Source organism: Schistocerca piceifrons, chromosome 3, assembly GCF_021461385.2.
Source record: "Schistocerca piceifrons isolate TAMUIC-IGC-003096 chromosome 3, iqSchPice1.1, whole genome shotgun sequence".
NCBI classification, from domain to species: Eukaryota; Metazoa; Arthropoda; class Insecta; order Orthoptera; family Acrididae; genus Schistocerca; species Schistocerca piceifrons.
The window spans coordinates 779144353-779155711 of record NC_060140.1 but is presented as its reverse complement, the minus strand read 5'-3'; the positions used below and the strand labels follow the sequence as shown (position 1 = coordinate 779155711).

The 11359-nt window shown below is 41.1% G+C and overlaps 1 pseudogene; it reads left to right on the top strand.

The window, feature by feature from the left end:
• The first annotated feature begins 10405 nt into the window (after positions 1-10405).
• On the top strand, positions 10406-10523 carry LOC124790254 (annotated as a pseudogene).
• The last annotated feature ends 836 nt before the right edge of the window (positions 10524-11359 follow it).

The following is an 11359-nucleotide window of genomic DNA, read 5'->3' as shown; positions in this document are numbered from 1 at the left end:
ATATACTGTCACTAGATTTTTTAAAATATTCTTAACACTAGCGAAAACCTCTCAGAAGGTTACTACGCTTTTGCCAACCATAGCTGTGAGTGCATAACCGACATTAATAATAAACATGTTTCACAGCCACGTTAGAAGCATGTATCTGACCTCATTAACTTGACTAGTGCAACAGTTTATAAGTAGACAGACAGATATCCACAACCTCCCGCCATTAACAAATGTTTCATTAAAAATCAGCAGTCTTGTAATGCATCTGCATTCCTCACTGGTTTTGAAAAAAATGCAATTTCTTTACAACTGCGGCGTCAACTAATCATTTTGTTGGGAAGTTGCTCTCTAACCAGCGGTCCATATGAGCAAACCAAATGCAAATTTACGTGATGTTGCTCGTACTTTAAGTAATCGGGCTGTGCATGGCTCTGTTTAGAAAAGAATAGCTCGATAATGTCGTAGGGTCGAGCTGCACATGTCTGCTTTCATGCTACGCAGCTAACTTGCTGCAAATGAGAACTTGTAGCTTTGATCCTGCAGTCAAATAGTCAGTGCAATGGCTAGAATTTAGAAATAATAAAATGCACATAAACGTTAAATAAAAGATAAATGAATAATTAATAAACAGGGTTATAGTCTAATGTCTGTTATTGATGTAAATGACAGAGATGGTGCTAAACAATGTTTATTCAAGAAAATGAAACTGATATAAACGGAAAGTGGTTCTATGATAACTATAATACAGAGAGAAATAATCTTATTCAAATGCAGTAAAGTTGCTTTGAGAACGTTACAAGAATGGTAGCAGAGTCCCTAAGCTAAATAGTCATCAAAGACACGTGAAAACCTAAGTCTATTTCACGATCACAATACGCGAACAGTTCACCAGCTCAAAATATTTCGAGTTCAACATGATGATTTAGAAATTATCATTTACGACATAACGAATAGAAGCTCATTCACTGTCTATTCTCAATTCTATAATACAATCAGGAAATGTTAGAGTATCGTAGCGACCGTTCACTGCCCATAATCTTCAAGAAGTTGACACAATATATCTTCAAGATCGAAACGAAATGTGCTCTGAATCGCTTCATTGAGCACATCACTTGAAAAGTGTCCATCTCTACTTGACTTCAGCAGTGTTCTGCCACTGTTTGCTTCTTCATAGGGTGAAGACTGTCTCCAACAAAATTACATCAAACTCAAGCCCTACGCTCGTGATCTGATACAACTTGACCATTTACAACGCTAAACTAATATATTACAACAAAATTTAAATAAAGAAATGTGATGAACATTCGCTCACACTCAGATCATTACAAATGTCATAAACATATGGACACACTCAGATAATTTATAATAAATAAAGATCGTAGTTTGTTCATAAATAAATAAGCCAGCATTCTTGAACAAGTGCTCTCACATAACAGATTGTCGTTAAATATTGTTTAAACAATTATTTAGACATGCTTGATAGATGCGACTTTTGGCCCTATTTTCAAATGTGGTGTCAGCTAATACATGCGATTACCCCTTTTATGTAACCACAGTTCTGTATTGGCAATTGTAATCAGTAGTTAAATAAATATCTGTTAAAAATAATAACATATTCGTTGAATAAGTACACAAGTATGACAAGATATGAGGTATTCATGGTGCATTCATTTGCTGTGCTATTGTGGAGAATTTGATGTTCTGACATATCTGCGTGATGAAAAGATATAAATCAAGAAGTAAAATAAATAAAGATACGCAGGTTTCAGGGATGATGTGCGTAATGCAATGCTACCTTCTGAGATATTGTTTGTTGAAATGACATTAGGCATTTAAGAGTTGTCAATTCAGATATTCATTGTGAAAATGTTTAGTCACTCTAAATATTAACTTGTGTATTGTTAAAGATATTGAAAACATGAAAAAATTGTTGTCATTGGATGCACCTCATTTTTTCAGAGTTCACAAATGTATTCAGATTTGCTTTATTAATTCACTGCGATTTATAGTCAAATTTCTAAGAGCTGTAACTGAGCCACCTTTCGGATCGTCTCAGAGTCCACCATTATTGGTGCATTCCGCATTCTGCCAAGAGAGCGACCATTGACCACATCCCCCTTCAGGGATTTTCCCTATTTTCGGCCATGTTGCTCATCTTCATATCTAGATGGCTCACACTACTCACTTCTGGTGGACTGTCCACTGGGCCATGCCGGCCCATGACCATGGGACTGCCTGCTATAGTGTTAGGCTCCACAAACAAATTCACCTTACCTTGTACCAATCCTAGGTGGTCGAATAACTCGTCTACATATGCATCATGTTACATATAGCAAATAAAAAATTTCAACACTTTCTTCACTAGTAATGAATGTTTATCTCTGCATGCACATACTGTAGATAAATTACCAAATAATGTTTTGTAAATATGAAATGATGGTTCAGGTGGCTCTAAGCACTATGGGACTTAACATCTGAGGTCATCAGTCCCCTAGACTTAGAAACTACTTAAACCTAACTAACCTAAGGACATCACACACATCCATGTCCGAGGCAGGATTCGAACCTGCGACCATAGCAGCAGCAAGGTTCTGGACTGAAGCGCCTAGAACCGCTTGGCCACAGCGGCCGGCTAAATATGAAATGAAATTATTTAATTTTTTGTAAATAAAAGAATTACCAAAGGACTTTTTTGTAAATATATTGTAAATATGAAATAAAAATGTGTGTATATGGAAAAAATTGTCATTCTTCTTCATTTATGAAATATCCTCTCTCTAAGCCCAAAGGAATTTTAAATATATGTTTAGGAGGAGTCACGAAAATTAAAACATTTTTAGCGTAATATTTTTGTTATTGTTAGTTCACATATACAGGAATATATATTCATTTACAGCACTGCCCAAACAGTCATATTTACATGCCTTGAATTCCGCTTGGATTGCATTTAATCCTAGTGGGGCAATTACATGCATTGGTACCACTCAGTATATTCAGCGTCCAAACTTAAACGATCAAGTTTTATAGACTGCAATACATGTATTAACCCTCGAGTGTGTGTGCATGTGTATAAAGTGCGAGAATCACAAATAGGATTGCCTTCTGCCATTCCATTGTTGTTTTACAAGTTGAGCCCACACATACTCCTTCATTATTGCTTTAGCTAATAGTGATAAGTTGTGTTGTCATAATCCAAGTCAGCAGTAGTAATATAAAATAAACAGCAAACTAGGCGAGAAAAAATTTACAATCTGTGCAAGAAAATGCCTCACATTCAGAGCTAGCAGCACAATCCCAAAATGAGACAGTTGTCTGCGAAATAATTAGTTATTGAACAAGCATTTAGCTGGGATCTGATGCAACTGTGCTGTTTAATGCTCTTAGTAGATCATTACTGTGAGGTAATACTTGTAGGCAGCAACACAGTGATAGAATAAGAGTTTACTTTATTAGTGTTTAATTAAATAGTGATTAGCTCACACAAGATAAATTTATTTAATCATTGTTAAATAACACTAAGATTAAACTGTGATTTTGCCCATACATGTGTACCTTGGCAATGTAGAGACAACTGTACTTAACATTGGCATGAAGCACACCATGTGTCTGGTTGTGTTTTGAAAATCAGTGCACTTGCTCAAGGGTTAATACACTGATCTGGTTGGTCCTACTTCACTTTGTTGGTGAGGAAACATCTAATAAAATGATGGAATGTTGCTCTGAAATATTATTGCCGGTAACACAATTTGTCTGACAATAATTAATGCACTTTGATGTGTGTGGCTGCATCGCAGCTCTTAACTTGAGCCTGTTCACTACTGCTGCTTCACCTTTTAACAGTCTAACGCCGCGCGGGATTAGCCGAGCGGTCTCAGGCGCTGCAGTCGTGGACTGTGGGGCTGATCCCGGCGGAGGTTCGAGTCCTCCCTCGGGCATGGGTGTGTGTGTGTGTGTTGGTCCTTAGGATAATTTAGGTTAAGTAGTGTGTAAGCATAGGGACTGATGACCTTAGCAGTTAAGTCCCATAAGATTTCACACACACTTGAACATTTTTTTGAACAGTCTAATATTAATTGGTGTAAGCAGAGAACTATACTCATCAGTGTACTCAATCAAGCCACACAAGTAGTCTACTTCAAGCCACATACAGCGCACTTCAGTACCACTTCGCTGTACATTCTCTATGTTGAGTCCCTGTCTGTCACTGGGCCGGATTAACACTCTTTGAACCACTTGCCGTTAAGTTATATGTACTACCAAAGAGCAGTGATGCTGCTGGCTGGGGTCGATCGAATGCCAGCATGCCAGGGAGCTCAAACGCAGACTGCTGCTGCTGTGATTGCTGTTGGTCAAACGCTAACAGGTCGGGAAGCTCATTTGCTAAAGCTGCTGTAGTTGGTGGTGGCTGTGAGTCGTCATGCATTTCTGCAACAATAATAAGACAGTAATATAAGTATATATGCACACTCATATAATAATAACAGCAGCAATAATAATAATGAGCAAGTATTTCCTTTCAAAAGTAGACTTCCAATTACATTTCTTCCTGGCTGCTCACTGCTGGCAAATGCGCTTCATCATGCTTACTGTTTGAAGTACTCGATGAAAGTGGCGCTGGTGCTGCTTAGGTATTTGACAGCACAAAAAAAAAAAACAAAAAAAATGTTCAAATGTGTGTGAAATCTTATGGGACTTAACTGCTAAGGTCATCAGTCCCTAAGCTTACACACTACTTAACCTAAAGTATCCTAAGGACAAACACAAACACCCATGCACGAGGGAGGACTCGAACCTCCGCCGGGACCAGTCGCACAGTCCACGACTGTAACGCTTTAGATCGCTCGGCTAATCCCCCGCGGCCAGCACAAAATGCTACTCTATGTGGAGTCCCCAGGCTCAGGAGCCCATTGGCCGAAAGGCATCGATACTCAATCGCTATTGGACATTCTAAAAACACTAGGCCGGGGAGGGGGAGGTAGCGACAGAGGGGGCCCGGAGAGAGGCAGAGCATAATTACGTAAGAGATCAAGTAGTAACCAATTGACTACGTTGCCATCTTGTCAGGAGTCATGTCGTAAATTAGACAAAATTTACGCGAGAACATATAGTACCACACTACTGATAGAGCGCCAAGTGTGGCGTGATTTGCAAGTGCATACCCGCCAATATTCAAAAAATGTAACACAATAAATGAATATGACGAAATAAACAGTATGAAAAAATAGCGCCATACGTGGTATATGTTCAGGATGCCATACAAAGCGCTCAGAGGTGAAACAAATTTCAGATACACAATGAAATAAACAATGTTGGTTGTACAGTAAACATTTGGATCTTTGTGCACACCGTTAATACCGGTCTCTATTGATTACTTGTAGGCTAATAGTTTTTTTATTTTTGCATTTCATAGAAAACATTTTTATGTGACGACGTGAAACGTGGTGGCTGTAAATATGAAATAAGTCTTACAAATGTTATCGTACTTTATGTTATGCCATTGGTAAGAGCATACGACCTGTGTAAACACATGTGGATGCATATGTATTTTATTATTTCTCATTGTTTATTTCACTGTATAACTGAAAGTTTTCTAACCTGCGAGTCTTTTGAACGGTATCGTGGATATCCACTTCAAACCATGTGGAGCTACTTTTTCAAGTAGTTTGTTATTTTTTAATGTTTATTTATTATATTACATATTTTGAATATTCGTTTCACTTGTTGGCGATTTGTGGTGTAACCCGAGTATGTACTTGCAAATCACGCCGTAATTGTCACTACATCTTATGCAGCGTGCTATTATTTTGATTGAGCTTGGTTTGGTTGCCTCCAATCGGTCATTGCAATCTTTTTCAATTATTGTTGCATAATTTGTAACGATAACATTACAGTATTAGATCTGTTTATTAGATAAGAACATTATGTCCTATGCGCACACCGCCACTAGCAGCCTCTGGCACTGCCCCTTGGTAAATGCTGGCGATCAACGCCTGTTCTCTTGACTTCGCTTATTGTATCTTGTCTACTGTATGCGCAAGTATCTGCATTGCCATATGGTGCGGTTGTGGCTGTTCCAAGCATACACGAACAACTGTATTCAGTTACTTGCGAAGACGGTATGAAACCTTCTCTGTATCATGTTGGATCATGAATTACACTGAGGTGATAAAAGTCATTGGATAGCGACATGCACATACAGAAATGCCAGAAGTATCTCGTACACAAGCTATAAAGGGGCAGTACATTGGCGGAGCTGTCATTTGTACTCAGGTGATTCATGTAAACGGGTTTCCGACGTGATAATGGCCGCATGATAGGAATTAACAGACTCTGAACGCGGAATGGTAGTTGGAGCTAGATGCATGGTATATTCAATTTCGGAAATCGTTAGGGAACTCAATATTAAGAGATCTACAGTGTCAAGACTGAGCTGAGAATAACTAATTTCAGGCATTACCTCTCACCATGACCGAGGGCAGCGGCGTTTGCGTAGAGTTGTCAGTGCTAACAACGAAGCAACAGTATGTAAAATAAACACAGAAACTAATGTGGAACGTACGATGAAAGTATCCGTTAGGCCAGTGCGGCGAAATTTGGCGTTAATGGGCTATGTCAGCAGACGACCGACGCAAGAGCCTTTGCTAACAGCACAAAATAGCTTGCAGCACCTCTCCTGGGCTCGTGACCATATCGGTTGGACCGTAGAAGACTGGAAAATAGTGACGTGGTCGGATGAGTCCCGATTTCAATTGGTAAGAGCTGATCGTAAGGTTCGAGTGTGACGCAGACCCCACAAAAGCCATGGACCCGAGTTGTCAACGAGGCACTGTGCAAGCTGTTCTTGGCTCCATAATGGTGTGGACTATGTTTACATGGATCAGTGACTGGTAATGGTTATGTTCGGCTACTTGGAGATCATGTGCAGCCGTTCATGGACTTCTTGTTCTCAAAACACGATGGAATTTATATAGATGACAATGCACGCCATGTCACAGGTCCACAATTTTTCGTGATTCGTCTCAAGAACATACTGGACAATTCGAGCGAATGATATGGTCCCCCGGATCTCCCGACCTGGATCCCATCGAACATTTATGGGACGTATTCGAGAGGTCAGTCCGTGCACAAAATCCTGCTCTGGCAACACTATAGCTATAGAGTCTGCATGGCTCAATATTTCTACAGGGCACTTCCAACGATATCTTGAGTCAATGCCACGTCCAGTTACTGTACTACGCCGGCGAAACGAGTCCCGAAGAGATGTTGTTGTTGTTGTTGTGGTCTTCAGTCCTGAGACTGCTTTGATGCAGCTCTCCATGCTAGTCTATCCTGTGCAAGCTTCTTCATCTCTCAGTACTTACTGCAACCTACATCCTTCTGAATCTGCTTAGTGTATTCATCTCTCGGTCTCCTTCTACGATTTTTACCCTCCACACTGCCCTCCAATGCTAAATTTGTGATCCCTTGATGCCTCAGAACATGTCCTACCAACCGGTACCTTCTTCTTGTCAAGTTGTGCCACAAACTCCTCGTCTCCCCAATTCTATTCAATGCCTCCTCATTAGTTATGTGATCTACCCATCTAATCTTCAGCATTCTTCTGTAGCACCACATTTCGAAAGCTTCTATTCTCTTCTTGTCCACACTATTTATCGTCCATGTTTCACTTCCATACATGGCTACATTCCATATAAATACTTTCAGAAACGACTTCCTGACACTTAAATCTATACTCGATGTTAAAAAATTTCTCTTCTTCAGAAACGCTTTCCTTGCCATTGCCAGTCTACATTTTATATCCTCTCTACTTCGACCATCATCAGTTATTTTGCTCCCCAAATAGCAGAGCTCCTTTACTACTTTAAGTGCCTCATTTCCTAATCTAATTCCCTCAGCATCACCCGACTTAGTTCGACTACATTCCATTATCGTCGTTTTGCTTTTGTTGATGTTCATCTTATATCCTCCTTTCAAGACCTGTCCATTCCGTTCAACTGCTCTTCCAAGTAAGAGGAATATCATGACTTTTGTCACCTCAGAGTATTGTCACATTGATGGTGTACTGGTGTTTGAAAATGGACGCAAGTCCGAAACTAGTCAGCATGAACAAATTAAGGAGACTTCTTAATGCAACTTACGACGGGTACTCCAATCACTTACTTCATTGAGCGGTAATTGGCCAAGTGAACCAGTGCGGTCGGTTAAATCTGCAGATGGTGGATGAATGTTCATTTCCAAACTAGTTGTCTGGTCTCAGATGGAAGTAGGATGTAGCGCCTTTACTCGCAGCCTCTGTAGGGCCAGACATGTCTATGGTGGATGGATCGGCGAACTTGCGCGTGTTCGAATCCTGCCTGGAGCATGGATGTGTGTGATGTCCTTAGGTTAGTTAGGTTTAAGTAGTTCTAAGTTCTAGGGGACTGATGACCTCAGATGTTAAGTCCTATAGTGCTCAGTGCCATTTGAGCCATTTTTTTGAACTTGCGCATCTTTTGGCGGAAGCATAATAAGGTTTCTGTTACGTGCACCCTCTGTAGGCCACTGGTAATAACTATGTGGCATTTTCCTGGAGACTGGCCTGACATGTGGACCCTCCAGTGTACTGTCTCTAATGGTAGACACAGCAGAAGCTTTATCAAAAGTTATACTGGATGAACGTATCTCCAGGGACGCTCTGCATACCACTGACGAACGTCCACTAGCGCAGTAAATGCCACACACCGTCTACAGCCGGTTTTGCGCAATTCACCTATCCCTTACGCTGTGTGACTTATCAGAATGATGTGAAGTCACCTTCAAGTTCATACTTAACTAATCTGCCATCCTTTATGTTGGTTCGTCTACGTCGAAGGCGCACCTTATGGACATCGTGTCAAAGTTCATCATGTTATCTAACAAAATACTCACAAAAAAAACGAAAAACACCTTATCACGAACTTGAAATTACCCAATAAAATCATTTACCCTGCTCGTGTCAGACAGTTCACAATCTCTTCATCTCGATTTTCGATTGGTAGAATAATTCTATAACCAACGATCTATATCAGCGCTTTCGTTTCGCTGAGGACGTTGTCATGTTCGTGCTTGTTTTCCGCTACCCAAGCAGAAGCTCGTGCTGCAGCTTTGGTGATTGATGTGACATTATCTCGCTGCCTAAAAAGCTAGAGTTTGTATACTGCGTCCTGGCAGCTCTTATCTCTATCATGTGATAGGCCTCTGTCATCACATAATCACTTAGCACGAGCCGAGCGGTTCTAGGCGCTTCAGTCCAGAACCGCGCTGCTGCTACGGTCGCAGGTTCGGATCCTTCCTCGGGCATGGATGTGTGTGATGTCCTAAGGTTAGTTAGGTTTAAGTAGTTCTAAGTCTAGGGGACTGATGACCTCAGATGTTAAGTCCCATAGTGCTTAGAGCCATTTGAACCATTTGAACTTAGCACGATCTGAACAAAAGATACAGATAACAACTTCGCGAACTTTAACGTGTTTAGGTGGTCTGAAGTATCAATACAGGGATGAAGATATTGAATCTCTCCCTTTTTCTCAGAAGTCAGCAGCTTGTATCACAGATATTTTTAGATCAGTTGCTCGATATATAACATAAAAATATCCCAGCAAAAAAACAAAATCTAAATGAAACTTGCTGGCAGATTAGAACTGTGTGCTGGACCGAGACTCGAACTCAGGACCTTTGCCTTTCGCGGGCAAGTGCTCTACGAACTGGGCTACCCAAGCACGACTCACGCCTCGTCCTCACAGCTGTACTTCAGCCCTTACCTCGTCTCCTACCTTCTGTAAAGTTTGGAAGGTAGGAGTCGAGGTATTGACGGAAGTAAAGCTGTGAGGAGGGGGCGTGAGTCGTGCTTGGTTAGCTCAGTTGGTAGAGCACTTGCCCGCGAAAGGCAAAGGTCCTGAGTTCGAGTCTCGGTCCAGCACACAGTTTTAATCTGCCAGCAAGTTTCATTTAGAATTTGTTTGTTTGCTGGGATATTTTTATGTTATATATCGAGCAACTGATCTAAAAATATTTGTGATACAAGCTGCTGACTTTGCTTCTGTAAAGTTTGGAAGGTAGGAGACGAGGTATTGGCGGAAGTAAAGCTGTGAGGAGGGGGCGTGAGTCGTGCTTGGGTAGCTCAGTTGGTAGAGCACTTGCCCGCGAAAGGCAAAGGTCCTGAGTTCGAGTCTCGGTCCAGCACACAGTTTTAATCTGCCAGGAAGTTTCATATCAGCGCACACTCCGCTGCAGAGTGAAAATCTCATTCTGAAATCCTAAATGAAATATACGCTATACAAAGAAAGATTTGTATGGACTCAAGTTTTCAGGTAAATCGAATAAAATCCCAAAAATACCAGAAAATAGTTCGTGCTCATGCCTCTTCTGTATATAATTTATTTCGATCTCTTTTTCACAGGCCAACAGTCTTGCCGTAGTGGTAACACCGGTTCCCGTCAGAGCACCGAAGTTAAGCGTTGTCGGGCTTGGAAAGCACTTGGATGGGTGACCATCGGGTCTGCCGAGCTCTGTTGGCAAGAGGGGTGCACTCAGCCCTTGTGAGGTCATTTGAGGAGCTACTTGACTGAGAAGAGCGGCTCCGGTTACTAAAACAGACAACGGCTAGGACAGCGGTGTGCTTACCATATGACCCTCCATATCCGCATCAGGTGACGCCTGTCGTCTGAGGACGACACGGTGGTCGGTCGGTACCGTTGGGCCTTGCGAGGCCTGTTCTTTCTCACAGAGCTGGCAGCTCTCATGTCAGTTTCAATATTTCTCATTTCTGGGAGGAAGCATTTCCTTCTATTGCGCCTTTTAGTTATGTGGTGCTTTCTCAAATGATTTTCAAGTTCGCCATATGCATTCTCGATGCAGTTGGCATCCATGGAGATTTTTGTTAAGTGGTAGGGTACGTTACCACAACCTCAGACGAACCGTTTTTGTCATGTTTTCCCGACTTGGTTTGAAAGCGAAAACCAAGGTTGCGATTCCAAGTCCCGATTCGGAATGTACTTTTACGTCACATACAGTTGCCGTTGCATAGGAGTAGGAAAATTCTTTTTCAGTTCGTTCAATATGGTTCAGATGTTGCAACTGGGAAAGATCTACGATCCCCAAAGTGCTTTACGATATTTTCTTTTTCCTTTTTGTCGTATCTCCAAATACAAGAACAATCCGTATGCCCATGTATGAAAATTAGCCACCACATCACAGTTCGATATCACACCTTCACCTGCTTGCTCCTTTTTCGCACTTTCTGCTCATTGTAGCCATGTTTGGCCGTCTCCATTCTAATAGTATGCTGTCATTATTGAACTCTCCTCTATAAAAATAACGTATATTTTTTCATTGATGATCCTAGTCACGTAGA